This window comes from Odocoileus virginianus, unplaced genomic scaffold (assembly GCF_023699985.2).
Source record: "Odocoileus virginianus isolate 20LAN1187 ecotype Illinois unplaced genomic scaffold, Ovbor_1.2 Unplaced_Contig_22, whole genome shotgun sequence".
NCBI classification, from domain to species: domain Eukaryota; kingdom Metazoa; phylum Chordata; class Mammalia; order Artiodactyla; family Cervidae; genus Odocoileus; species Odocoileus virginianus.
Window position 1 is genome coordinate 1,405,532 of NW_027224339.1, and position 14,057 is coordinate 1,419,588.

Here is a 14,057-nt window from a genome sequence, read left to right on the forward strand (position 1 = left end):
TTCACATACTGCTGAAGCCTAGCTTGAAGGATTTTGAGCATTACCTTGCTAGCATGTGAAATGAGTGCAATTGTATGGTAGTTTGAACATTCTTTGGCATTGCCCTTCTTTGGGATTGGAATGAAAACTGACCTTTTCCAGTCCTGTGGCCACTGCTGAGTTTTCCAAATTTCTGACATACTGAGTGAAATATGTATGTATGTATAACTGTGAACTAGAAAGTTTTTAGGAACCAAGGTAATTCTGTTTCTTTTAGTCACTCTCTCATTCCATGTGGTCTTTGCCTTCCTATATCCACTCCAGTCTTCAATTTGTAACCCTGACTTCTCTGTTTTTCACTAACTTGACTAAATAGGTCTTCTCTTGTTGGGTTACAAGTCCTAGATTTAAGTGACCAGCAGTGACTGACTAGCATCTCTGTATTCCAGTTTGAAATTCTCAGGATGGAATCTGGTTGTCCCAACTTGGATCAGGGATGCTGTATGATTCAGTTAGTTTTGTTCAGAAGTCAGGATGACAGCATGGATGCCAAAACCTTGCCCCTATGAGAGGAAGAATCCAATTGTCAGAGAAAGGGGATGGTGGTAGACCTCTCAAAGCAGACAATGTATGGGGAATCATTGAAAATATATAAGTAGTGGATGATAGATACAAGATGGTGGAATAGAAGGACGTGTGCTCATCTTCTCTTGTGAGAACTCCAGGGTTACAACTTGCTGCTGAACAACCGTCAACAGGAGAATGTTGGATCCCACCAAAAGGGGATACCCCACATCCAAGGGGAGAGGAGAGGCCCCAGCAAGATGGTAGGAGGGGCAAAATCACATTTAGAATCAAACCCCATACCCACCAGAGATGCTCAGAGGGCTCAAACAAAACCTTGTGTGCACCAGGAGACCCCACAGAGACTGAGCCAGACCTGCCTTTGAGTGTTTGAGTGTCTCCTGTGGAGGTACGGGTCAGCAGTGGCCTGCTGCAGGGGCAGGGGCTCTGGGTGCAGCAGACCTGGGTATGGCATAAGCCCTCTTGGAGGAGGTCGCCATTAACCCCACCATAGAGCTGCCAGAACTTACACAGGACTGGGAAACAGACTCTTGGAGGGCACAAACAAAACCTGTGTGCACCAGGACCCAGGAGAAAGGAGCAGTGACCCCACAAGAGACTGACCCAGACTTGCCTGTGAGTGTCCAGGAGTCTCTGGCAGAGGTGTGGGTCAGGGGTGGCCTGCTGCAGGGTTGGGGGCACTGAGTGCAGCAGTGTGTGCATGGGACCTTTTGAAGGAGGTCACCATTATCTTCATTACCTCCACCATAGTTTGGCCTCAGGTCAAACAACAGGGAGGGAACACAGCCCCGCCCATCAACAGAAAATTGGATTAAAGATTTACTGAGCATGGCCCTGCCCATCAGAACAAGACCCAGTTTCCCCTCAGTCAGTCTCTCCCATCAGGAAGCTTCCATAAGCCTCTTATCCTTATCCATCAGAGGGCAGACAGAATGAAAACCACAATCACAGAAAACTAATCAAATTGATCACATGGACCACAGTGTTATCTAACTCACTGAAACTATAAGCCATGCTGACCCAAGACAGCAAGGTCATGGTGGAGAGTTCTGACAAAACGTGGTCCACTGGAGAAGGGAATGGCAAACCACTTCAGTATTCTTGCCTTGAGAACCCCATGAACAGTATGAAAAGACAAAAAGATAGGACACTGAAAGATGAACTCCCCAGGTTGGTAGGTGCCCAATATGCTACTGGAGGTGGTGGAGAAATAACTCCAGAAAGAATGAAGAGACAGAGCCAAAGCAAAAACAACACCCAGTTGTGGATGTGACTGGTGATGGAAGTAAAGTCCAATGCTGTAAAGAGCAATATTGCATAGGAACCTGGAATGTTAGGTCCATGAATCAAGGCAAATTGGAAGTGGTCAAACAGGAGATGGCAAGAGTGAACATCGACATTTTAGGAATCAGTGAGCTAAAATGGACTGGAATGGGTGAATTTAACTCAGATGACCATTATATCTACTACTGTGGGCAAGAATCCCTTAGAAGAAATGGAGTAGCCATCATAGTCAGCAAAAGAGTCCAAAATGCAGTACTTGTGAATGCAATCTCAAAAATGACAGAATAATCTCTGTTTGTTTCCAAGGCAAACCATTCAATATCACAGTAATCCAAGTCTATGCCCCGACCAGTAATGCTGAAGAAGCTGAAGTTGAATGGTTCTATGAAGACTTACAAGACCTTCTAGAACTAACACCCAAAAAAGATGTCTTTTTCATTATAGGGGACTGGAATGCAAAAGTAGGAAGTCAAGAGATACCTGGAGTAACAGGCAAATTTGGTCTTGAAGTACAAAATGAAGCAGGGCAAAGGCTAACAGAGTTTTGACAAGAGAATGCACTGATCATAGCAAACACCGTCTTCCAACAACACAAGAGAAGACTCTACACATGGACATCACCAGATAGTCAATACCGAAATCAGATTGATTTTATTCTTTGCAGTCAAAGATGGAGAAGCTTTATACAGTCAGCAAAACAAGACCAGGAGCTGACTGTGGCTCAGATCATGAACTCCTTATTGCCAAATTCAGACTTAAATTGAAGAAAGTAGGGAAACACCACTAGACCATTCAGGTATGACCTAAATCAAATCCCTTACAATTATACAGTGGAAGTGACAAATAGATTCAAGGGATTAGATCTGATAGAGTGCCTGAAGAACTATGGACAGAGGTTCATGACATTGTACAGGAGGCAGTGATCAAGACCATCCCCAAGAAAAAGAAATGCAAAAAGGCAAAATGGTTGTCTGAGGAGGCCTTAAAAATAGCTGAGAAAAGAAGAGAAGCAAAAGGCAAAGGAGAAAAGGAAAGATATACCCATTTGAATGCAGAGTTCCAAAGAATAGCAAGGAGAGATAAGAAAGCCTTCCTCAGTGATCAATACAAAGAAACAGAGGAAAACAATAGAATGGGAAAGACTAGAGATCTCTTCAAGAAAATTAGAGATACCAAGGGAACATTTCATGCAAAGATGGGCACAATAAAGGACAAAAATGGTATGGACCTAAGAGAAACAAAAGATATTAATAAGTGGTAGCAACAATACACAGAAGAACTGCTGCACTCAATATGCCAGCAAATTTGGAAAACTCAGCAATGGCCACAAGACTGGAAAAGGTCAGTTTTCATTCCAATCCCAAAGAAAGCAATGCCAAAGAATGTTCAAACTACTGCATAATTGCACTCATCTCACACACTAGCAAAGTAATGCTCAAAATTCTCCAAGCCAGGCTTCAACAGTACATGAACTGTGAACTTCCAGATGTTCAAGCTGGATTTAGAAAAGACAGAGGAACCAGAGATCAAGTTGCCAACATCTGTTGGATCATAGAAAAAGCAAGAGAGTTCCAGAAAAACATCTACTTCTGCTTTATTGACTATGCCAAACCCTTTGACTGTGTGGATAAAAACAAACTCTGAAAATTCTTCAAGAGATGGGAATACCAGATGACCTGACCTGCTTCCTGAGAAATGTGTATGTAGGTTGAGAAGCAACAGTTAGAACTGGACATGGAACAACAGGCTGGTTCCAAATAGGAAAATAAGTACATAAGGCTGTATATTGTCACCCTGCTTATTTAACTTATATGCAGAGCACATCATGCGAAATGCCAGGCTGGATGAAGCACAAGCTGGAATCAAGATTGCTGGGAGAAACATCAATAACCTCAGATATGCAGATGATACCACCCTTATGGCAGAAAGTGAAGAAGAACTAAAGAGCCTCTTGATGAAAGTGAAAGAAGAGAGTGAAAAAGCTGGCTTAAAACTCAACATTCAGAAAACTAAGATCATGGCATTTGGTCCCATCACTTCATGGCAAATAGATGGGGAAACAATGGAAACAGTGAGAGACTTTATTTTGGGGGGCTCCAAACATCACTGCAGATGGTGACTGCAGCCATGAAATTAAAAGATGCTTGCTCCTTGGAAGAAAAGCTATGACCAACCTAGACAGCATATTAAAAAGCAGAGACATTACTTTGCCAACAAAGGTCCATCTAGTCAAAGCTATGGTTTTCCAGTAGTCATGTATGGATGTGAGAGTTGGACTATAAAGAAAATCAAAGAGTGCCAGAGAATTGATGCTTTTGAACTGTGGTGCTGGAGAAGACTCTTGAGAGTCCCTTGGACTGCAAGGACATCAAACCAGTCAATCCTAAAGGGAATCCGTCCTGAATATTCATTGGGAAGACTGATGCTGAAGCTGAAACTTCAATACTTTGATCACCTGATGCGAAGAACTGACTCATTGGAAAAGGCCTTGATGCTGGGAAAGATAGAAGGCGGGAGGAGAAAGGGCCAACAGAGGATGAGATGGTTGGATGGCATCACCAACTCGATGGACATGAGTTTGAATAGGTTCCAGGTCTTGGTGATGGACAAGGGAAGCATGGTGTGCTGCAGTTCATGGGGTCACAAAGAGTTGGACATGATTGAGTGACTGAACTGAACTGAACTAAGTGGATGATCCCAGTAATGGTCATCAAGTGTTTCTGTCTGCTACTTTTTATCTCTGTTTTTTCTTTTGTAATAGATTCCATTTCTTAGACCATAAGGATGATGGACACATGATCCAAGATGAATTGATCACGGTACCTCATACCCTGGCCAAGATCACTATGCTCAGTCCTGCTATGTATCATCTTTCTGGAATCCTTCTCCCCTCCATGATCTGGCCATTTAATCCCTCCCATCCTTTTAGGCTTTACCTTGGGCTTTAGCAGTGTTTATATTTTGGCCTGCCTGTTTTCTGCTGATTTTGTACTCATATACCTAATGCTGCCCGGGAAGACAGAGGGAAGTCTTTAGGGAGGCATCTGAGTCACTAGGAAAAGGACGTAAACCTTTCCCAGAAGTCCTCTAGCTGACTTTCTTTTATACTTCACTGGTCAGAACTGGTACCAATTGCTGGTCAAGGAAAAGAGTGTTGCTGTAACTGTCATAAACCAATCATGGCTCATCTTCTAATGCTGGCCCACCCTCCCTGAGATCAAGAGTTTATGTTGGAGACTTAATCAGTGTTGAGCTTCTGTTAGCAAGAAGGTAGGAGAATGCTTGTCAAAATTGTCTGTCATAGTTTGAACTCACAGAGGATAGATTTCTTGTGGTCTGACCCTGTCTTTCTGTCTGACCCTGGCTTTCTTGAACTTGCAGCCCACTTCATCCAGACCTTCATTTTCTTCCTCTGTTCTCCTCCTGTTACATGGTTTTGGATCAGTTTGTGGCTTCTAGCCCATTTCCTAGAAGGGGAACAGCTCAATGAAAAGTAACAGATGTGACAAAGAAGGGTAAGTGAACAAGCTCAAACTACTTTTTACATGCTGTGTCTGCATTCTTGCAGGAAGTGTTAGGTAGGAAATCTCTAATATATGAAGCCACATAGCATAGCGTAGGAGCTGGACTCCAGAGGCAGATTTCCTGCTTTCAAATTCCAGCGTCAATAGTTAATAGTTGTGGTAGTTTTGGGCAAGTAACTTAACTCTTAGTGCCTCAGTTTATTATATACCTCACAGAGTTTTTGTGAATACTGAAATGAGATAGTAAATATAAAACCCTTAGTATAGTGTTTGCTCACAGTAAGTACTCACTAAATGTTACCAGTTACTACTCTATTATTAACACCACTAGAAAAGTCTGGAAGGAGTACTGCTGTGTCTTAATAGTGAGTTTCAGGTGATTTGAAATTTTCATCCTTATACTGTTCTGTATTTTCCAAGTATCCTACAATGAAGCATGTATTTCTTTGACAATCAGAATATGACACACCAAATTTCACTAAAATTGAATCAATATTCCTACCCTCAAATAACCATGACATTCAAGAATGGTCTTAAATGGGGACATTTGAAACCATCAAAAAGAATGTGTTACTGGCTATCAGCATGACTACAGTGTGGGCACTTACTGTACCTCTTAGATTCCACTCAAGCCAGAGAACTCCTGGACGAGTATTTCACAGGATTCCTGGGAGAAAGTAATAAAATGATAGATGAGAAGACATTTTGTAAGACCAGAAACGCATATGGACAGAGAAGATCATGATAACTAGCCTAGACCTTTGAGTTTGGCCAGGCAAAAGGAGACTGAGTTGCTAGCAGTTGACCTTTCTGAATGGGCAGGACTTGGGTCCAGAATGATCAGGTTGGAGGCCAGTTTGGCATTTAGAGTAGACTGGGATCTGGAGAGGCAGTGGGGCTGGGGGTCTGTCCTGAGGGCATCGGGAAGATAGGAAGAAGGGAACTAGCATTTGTTAGTCACCCAGAGCTCTTAGTCTTCACCCACTATTCTGTGATTTTCAGTCCCCAATTAAAAATGTATGTGTTGAATCTCAGAAAGATGAGATGATTTTCCCAAGGCCCCAGGTGACAAGAGCATGGATTTATGGATTTAAACAATATGGATTTTATCTTTGGGCTTCCCTAATAATTCAGTTGGTAAAGAATCTGCCTGCAATGCAGGAGAGCCCAGTTTGATTCCTGGGTCAGGAAGATCTTTACAATGTTTGGGCCTTTATCTTATATAATACCATGTTCCCTGTGGGTAGAGTGACAATGCACCCTGGTTTGCCCTGGGCCAGTCCCAGCTTATACCTGTGTTCATGGTGTAATAAGGAATAGCCTCTTTTTACTTTCAAAAGTGTCCCAGCTTGAATGATATATTGTATAGTTACTTTACCAAGGTCACATAGCAATAGGGGACAACCAGGTCAGAGGGGTTCACTCTCTGGTCCCTCTCTCTTCCTCAAAATGCAACATAACTTATATACTTTCTCCTTTGATCAACAGACTCAACTTAGCTTTGTCTTCTTGTTAAGAATAACAGCTACCATTTTTGAATTCTCATTTAATCCTCATAACTCTATCATTAGCCCCAATTTAAAGATGAAGAAGCAGGCACAGAGGGACATGTGACTTGCCTAAAGGATTCAAAGCTAGTAAGTAGCAGAGGCAGAGCTTCGACACAGATCTGTTTGACTCCGTAATCCAGGACCCATTGAGGAATCTCCATGTGAACTGTCCCAAACTTCAGGGCTTAAGACCTATGAGAATGATAGGCTAGGACACTGCACAGTAGTCTGGTTTCACTCCCTTTCCTGTAGCAGAGGGAAGAAAGATTCATGGTATCCCTGTTCTCTTCCAGATGGTCTCAAAATCCCCAACAAGTCCACTCTACAAATATCAGAAAGACTTCCTATCATTGGAGTATGGCCTTCAGACCTTGTCCCCAAGTCATTAACCATCTTTTCATTCTACTCGCAGATGCCTCTTTTTTTTTTCATTTATTTTTATTGGTTGGAGGCTAATTACAATACTGTAGTGGGTTTTGTCATACACTGACATGAATCAGCCATGGATTTACATGTATTCCCCATCCTGATCCCCCCTCCCACCTCCCTCTCTACCCAATCCCTCTGGGTCTTCCCAGTGCACCAGGCCCAAGCACTTGTCTCATGCATCCAACCTGGGCTGGTGATCTGTTTCACTATAGATAATATACATGTTTCGCAGATGCCTCTTACCATGGTTTTCTTCCATGAAAATCTCATGAAACAAATATCCAGCTATTCATCCCATCTCATTCCTAAGTTAAGCAGGTAGTAGACTTGGGGTTTTGAATAATTGTTCCACTTATAGGAGAGCCCTAGTAGTTTTCTCACTGGGAAAGAATTTGATCAGAGCTAGGTCAAGGGCAAACTCAAAGGCCTGAGTGAACAAGAGGGCCCCAGTCCCAACAAACTGCTAGAGTTTTTAGTGGAGAAACTGAGGCAAAAGACTGGGACTTTGTAGCTAGTTGATACCTGGGGCCTAGAGAGAATTCCAAAAGAAAGAAAGGAAGGAGAGAAATAGAAATGGTTACAACTTGGAAGCCAATCTCAGATTTACTAGATCTACTGGGAAAGACTAGAGTAAGGCAAAGGAGGTGAGGGATGACAAAAAGCTTTTTCAGTAGCCTTACATATTTATTTAATAGAAATAATTAGTAGGGACATATATAAACACAAGGGACAACATAATTCTCAAACTCAGAGGCAGCAAGAACCTACTTCTCCCTTTTCTTCAGCAATAGCATTTTTATCCAATAGGTTAGCCTTCTTCACTTCCTTCATGCTCTGGAGAAAAAGTAGATGCTGCTTGTCCTAGCACGAGCCTACAGGAAGTGCTCAGTGGAGTCACTGTCTCTTAAGTCACTCCCAGGGAATTTAGCTCTCAGCCCCTGGCTACACTCTGCTAGCCCCAGGGATGGTGGCACAGAGGTGAGCACTGTTGTCTTTCTCTGTGGCAGGTCTCCTGCTTCTCTCCCTCCTCACTTCTGTCCTCAGCCTTGTTCACTTTGGCTATCAGGCTCTACATTGGCAGAGGGGATGATATCAGGTCTTCAAGCATCTCATGGACTAAGTTCTTGAGAAAGAAAGGGAGAGGGGGATCCAAAAGGCCAGCCCTAGTTGCTCAGCCAGGGTTCTGGCATCTGAGTATCTGGTTATCTTTTAGTTCTCATGCTGAGGTTTCACAGGTCCAGAAAAATGTGTGATCTGAAATAGACTCAGAGAGAACAGACTTGTGGTTGCCAAGAGGGAGGGGTGGGGGAAGGAAGGACTGGGAGTTTGGGATTAGCAGATGCAAACTATTATATATAGGATGGATAAACAACAAGGTCCTACTGTATAGCACAGGGAACTATATTCAATATCCTGTGATAAACCATAATGGAGAAGAATATAAATAATGTTTATATGTGTATAACTGAGTCACTTTGCCGTGCACAGCAGAGATTGGCACAACATTGTAAATCAACTATACTTCATTAAAAAATATAATTTAATTTAAAAAAAGGAAAATGTGTGATCTAGTCTGGCTACTCCCCAACTCCAGGCTGTGAGCTTGGTCATATGGCCAGAAGGAAAGTCCCTAAATAATTGGGTATTCTGTCAGTGTAATCTATAGAGAGGGATGATTCAGACACAAAGAGCTCCCCCTACTCCTTGACTCCAAGATGCCCAACTAGAATAGTGGCTGTAGGCTACACTTTATTTTAGGCAACCAGCACTTGGTGGCCATACCCTTGAGAAGCAAAATAGGATGGTTGGTGATAATCAGTGCAGCAATTGATACCTGTATCAGCTGCTAGCCCATCAGGAAGGGCTCCTTGTCTTTAGCCCTGCTACTGAAGTGAAGGTAGACCTAGGCGTACACATAGTACTTGCTACCCTGGCTGAGCCAAACTGCCTCTGCCTGGTAGGTGAGGTTGTGCCAGGAAGATAGCAGGTCTCAGGCCTCCCAGCTGTGTACAAGTGAGGACTGAGGTAGCTCCTCAGAATGGATTGGAGTTTCTGGAAGGAAAAGAGGAGCAGGTAGTTGTTAAGGATGAAAGAAACCATCAACCTAGAGTTCCATCAGCTCTTCAGACTCAACTCACCTCTATCCCAGCCTTCCAAAGGCCCTGAAGGTTTTTAAACAGGAGAGCAACTGGTTTAAACTGTCATGAGAACCACAGAGCTAGGGTTGAGTCTGGGCTGTACCACTCACTAGCCAGGAAACTTTGAGTAAGGGATTTTAACTTCTCTAAGCCTCCATTTCCTCAAAATGTAAAACAGGAAAAATAATTTCTACTTCAATGTGGAGATTATATGAGACAGTGTAGGAAAAGGGCCTGGGACAGTTTGACACATAAGGGACATTCAAAACAAAATTTCTACTCTTTATTACTGAAAGGAAGATAAATTAGCTAAATTTTCAAGCCCCTGTATTACATGGCCCTAACCTGTGTTTCAGCCTTGGTCTCCTGCTGCTTCTCTATTACAGCTTTCAGTGCCAATCATGTAGGATAAATTCTTATTTCCTCACCCTGCCCATGAGTGGTTCCACTTCTCTATCTTTCATCATGCCCTTCCCCTGCTCAGATTTCTATCCCGCTCCTCTTTGCCTAAGCAAATCCAGCCTACCCTTCACATTCCCACCCACTCAGGAGGCAGAGTTCCAGGGCACCAGAGTGAGGTGAACAGAGATGAGTGAGGAAGGGGTGACCAGCTGCCCTTCAGAAGCACTGACAGTGTCCTTCTTGACTCTTGTGAGGGAGGTGGAAAAATAAACCTTATTGGTAAAGGGCATGGGACAGAGGTGGGACGGTGGTGTAGAAAAACATCTTTGAAATTTCTTCCTGGAGCTTCTGTGTCCTTAGATTGACACAGAGGGAAGGGATTGCAAGCCACTCCAGTTAATGAGCCTACACTCTCCCAACAAGAATCTAAATTCTCAAGGCCTGCAGACCAAGTGTTTCTGGGCCCCAGAGCCAAGACCAATTAGAGTTACAATTTCTGGAAATTTACTTTTAAGTACTTTAACAAAGAGAGTGGGACCCATGTGCGTGTATCTGGGTAGTGTTGATCAACATTCTAGGAACTTTTGGTTAACATCTGAAGTATCTTAATTAGAAATGCACAAACCATGTGTTAGTTGTCATTTGAAAAAGCCCATGCTATAGCGGGCTGTCATGAATACTTAAGTGTTCTCCAGTGGACACCAGAGATTGTGATAAAAAATGATGCAAATTAGAAGTGATTTTTTCTCATTGGTGAAATGAATGCTGTTCAAGACATGTAGAGTGGCTAGAAATGCACAGGCTCTCCCACCTTTTGTATAAAGGCTTTAAGAATTTAGCCAGCCCAGTAGCATAATCCCTGTTGAAGAGTGCCTCTAGGCTTAGCAATCCTAACTGGTCCATTCTCCAGAGGCTTACTACAGGATTTGTCACCTGAACCCTACCATTAAAATATGTCACATGACAAGCTCTGTCAAGGTGTCTAAAGGTATCTAGGAATTTAGTGAACTTATAGAAGAGGCCATATTTTTGTACCTGCTTACTCTCTCCTTGTACTCTACATCTGGTCTGTCAGCAAATCCTAATGGTTCAACGTTGAAAATATTTACCCAGAGTGCAATCACTTTTCACCGTGCTCCCTGCCATCATTCTGGTGTGAGCCACCAGGAATCACCTTTAACTGAACGATTGCAAGAGTTCCATCTGGACTTCCTGTTCTGCCCCTGACTCCCCTTAGTCTTTCTTTTTCCGTAGAGCAGCCCTAATGTTCCTTTTAAAATAGACATCACCTAAGTCAGCCCATATCACTTCTTTGCTTCAAACCCTCCAATGGCTTCCTGTCTCATTCAGAAGAAAAACCAAAGTGGCTCCCAAGAAGCTAGCTGATCTTGTGCTCCGCTCACCCACCAATCTCCATTGTTGGTCTTACTTTATTATTCTTTCTGCCCATTCACTGTCCACTAGCTGCATTGGCCTCCTCACTATTCCTCAAGCATTCCAGGCACTCAACCTTCTCAGGCCCTTTGCACTTGCATTTTTCTTTGCCTGGAATGTTGCCCCCAGGTAGATGAATGGCTACTTCCCTTGCCTTTCTTCAGCTCTTTATCCCAAAGGCATCTTTTCAATGTGGCTTTCTCTAGCCACACCATCTCCATCCCAAAGCTTCTTATTCCCCCTACTCTGCTTTATTTCTCTCCTTAAAACTTGCAAGAATCTAGCATACTATATACTTTTACTAATTTCCTTTTTGTTGTTCACCTCCCTTAGGAAAATGTAAGCTCCACAAGTACAAGGATTTTTGACTGCTTTATTTCCCACTACTGTCTTTGGTGCCTAGAATATGTACGTAGTAGACCTTCAGTGAATATTTGTTGAATGAATGAATGCGTGTTTCTATAAGACTGGTATGGCAAAGCATAGTAGCAAACCTTTTCTACCTTTCTCTATCTGAGAGGTAGAGTCTAAATTCCCCTTTCCTTAAATCTGAGCTAGACTTAGTGATTTTCTTGGTCAAAGGAATGCAGCAAAAGTGACACTCTGGAACTTCTGGAGGTAGGTCAGAAGACTTGCAGCTTTTTCCCAGGTCTCTTATAACACTCACTCTGAAAGGCCTAAGCTGCCATGTAAGAAATCCCATCTACCCCGAGACTGCCATGCCACAGAGTTCCCATATAGGCACCTTGCTCAATAATCTCATCTGAGCTCAGCCTTCCAGTCATCCCTACTAAGGTGCCAGACATGTGAGTGAAGCTGTCTTGGATCCTCCAGACCATCCCAATCCACCAGCTGAGAGCAACTTCAGTCACGTGGGACAAAAGAATCATTCAGCCAAACCCTGATGGAATTACTGACTCACACGATTGTGAGATATGAGAAAATGGTTGTTGTTTTAAGCCGCTAAGTTCTGGAGCACCTCGTTACACAGTAATAGATAATTAGGACCCCCAGGAAATATCAACCCATCTTTCTCAAAAGCCCTGCCTGGGCACCTGGGGAAGCAACTCGCCTTTCTGGATGCTCTGCTAGAGAATATTATCAGTCCTTTGAAGGAAAGCTAAGCAACTCTGAGAAGATAAACTTCTGGCTAGGCCCCATATCAGGGGCAGAGGACATGGGCTAGAAGGAGAAAAGAGGCCATTATCACTGGACAGGTCAGATCCTTCCAGGTCACATCCATTATCACATCCTTATCAGGTCGCTCACTCACCAAGGACATATTTCTTAATGCTGTCAGCAAACTTGAAGTACATCTGATTAGGAGTCAGGGGACTCTAGCATGTCCTTGGGCAACTGTAAGCATTTCAACTCTTTGGGACTTCTAAGTGATTGGCTCTTTAAGAAAAACATAATAAGCCCATGACATAACCTTCCAGATGGTAGGAAGCTGAACCTGAATTACAACAGCGTTACCTGTCCCTGACATTGTTCCAAAGGAGCCTGAAGAGGTAAGAGAGGTCCATTTACTAGTTGCACTTTCTAGTCAGGTCTAATTCATTTTTAAAAGTGGAAGATGATCATGATGATCATTTTGTATAGAAGTATTGAATCACTATGTTTTACACCTGGAGCTGACATAATGTTGTAAATCAATTATACTTCAGTTTAAAAAAAAGAAATAAAAAAATCAGAGGCTCAATATCCTTGAGTGTATTTCAAGCTTTAACCTGAAGAAAGTCGTGCATCTAACATTTATTTATTACTGATAAATATATTTTTACATTTCATTGTTCGCTTTAAGGTTAACTTTATGTCTACTCACAAAATGGCAGCTACAATCCCGAGTGTAGAGTATGATCCATTAAAACCAGGTCAATTTGAAGCAAGTCCAAGCCTAGAGTCCTGAATCCAGTGCTAGAAACTGATCAGATGCTTATTACAAAAATAAATTTTTTATATCCTCAAAAAAAGTACTCTAGTGGAAAGATCCTCACTCCAGTTCCAGCTCAGCCATTAACTTGCTGTGGGGACATTTCACAAGGCATTTCATCTCTCTAGGCCTCAGTCTTCTCATATGTAAAATTAAGATGTCTCTCAGCAGTAACCAGCATATTAGAAATGCCAGTTAGTTTGAGCTCCAAGAAAGTGAAAGGAAGGAAGGTATGAGGTAGTGTCGAAAATGCTAAGGTGACTTCAACAGAAGTGCAATAGTAATCCTGAGTCCCATTTGTTCAGGGTTCACAAGTCATGGTTTTCTCTTCTACCCCCACTCCATCTTCCTTCCTGTTCCAGGTATAAGGTCGTGTTTGGTTCTGAGACATTCATTCCATCAATAAATATGTCTTATGGTGGAAGGCATTAAGCAAAGCCCCAAGAATCAGATTGCCTCATCTCCTGTTCTCAAGTACCCCTTCTAACCATACCCCTCCGCTTCTTATTTTCTTCCACTGCCTACTCTTACCTGCCCTCTCTTAGGTAAGTGGTCCTGACTGTGGGTGGGAGTGAGGGTGGGGATGAGAATGGAGGTCCATATTACTCCCTAGAGGCATTTGGGGAAATATATGGTAGTACTTTTCTTTTTCACAATAATTGAGGGGGGCAGGGTTTGGGGTTGCTAAAGTCCTGCAAGTGCACATGACGGTCCTATCTCATGTGACTTTTGAATGTCATGCTAGAACATTCATGTAGATGAAAAGACTATTTGAAATTATCTGAGCTTATAACCTAAC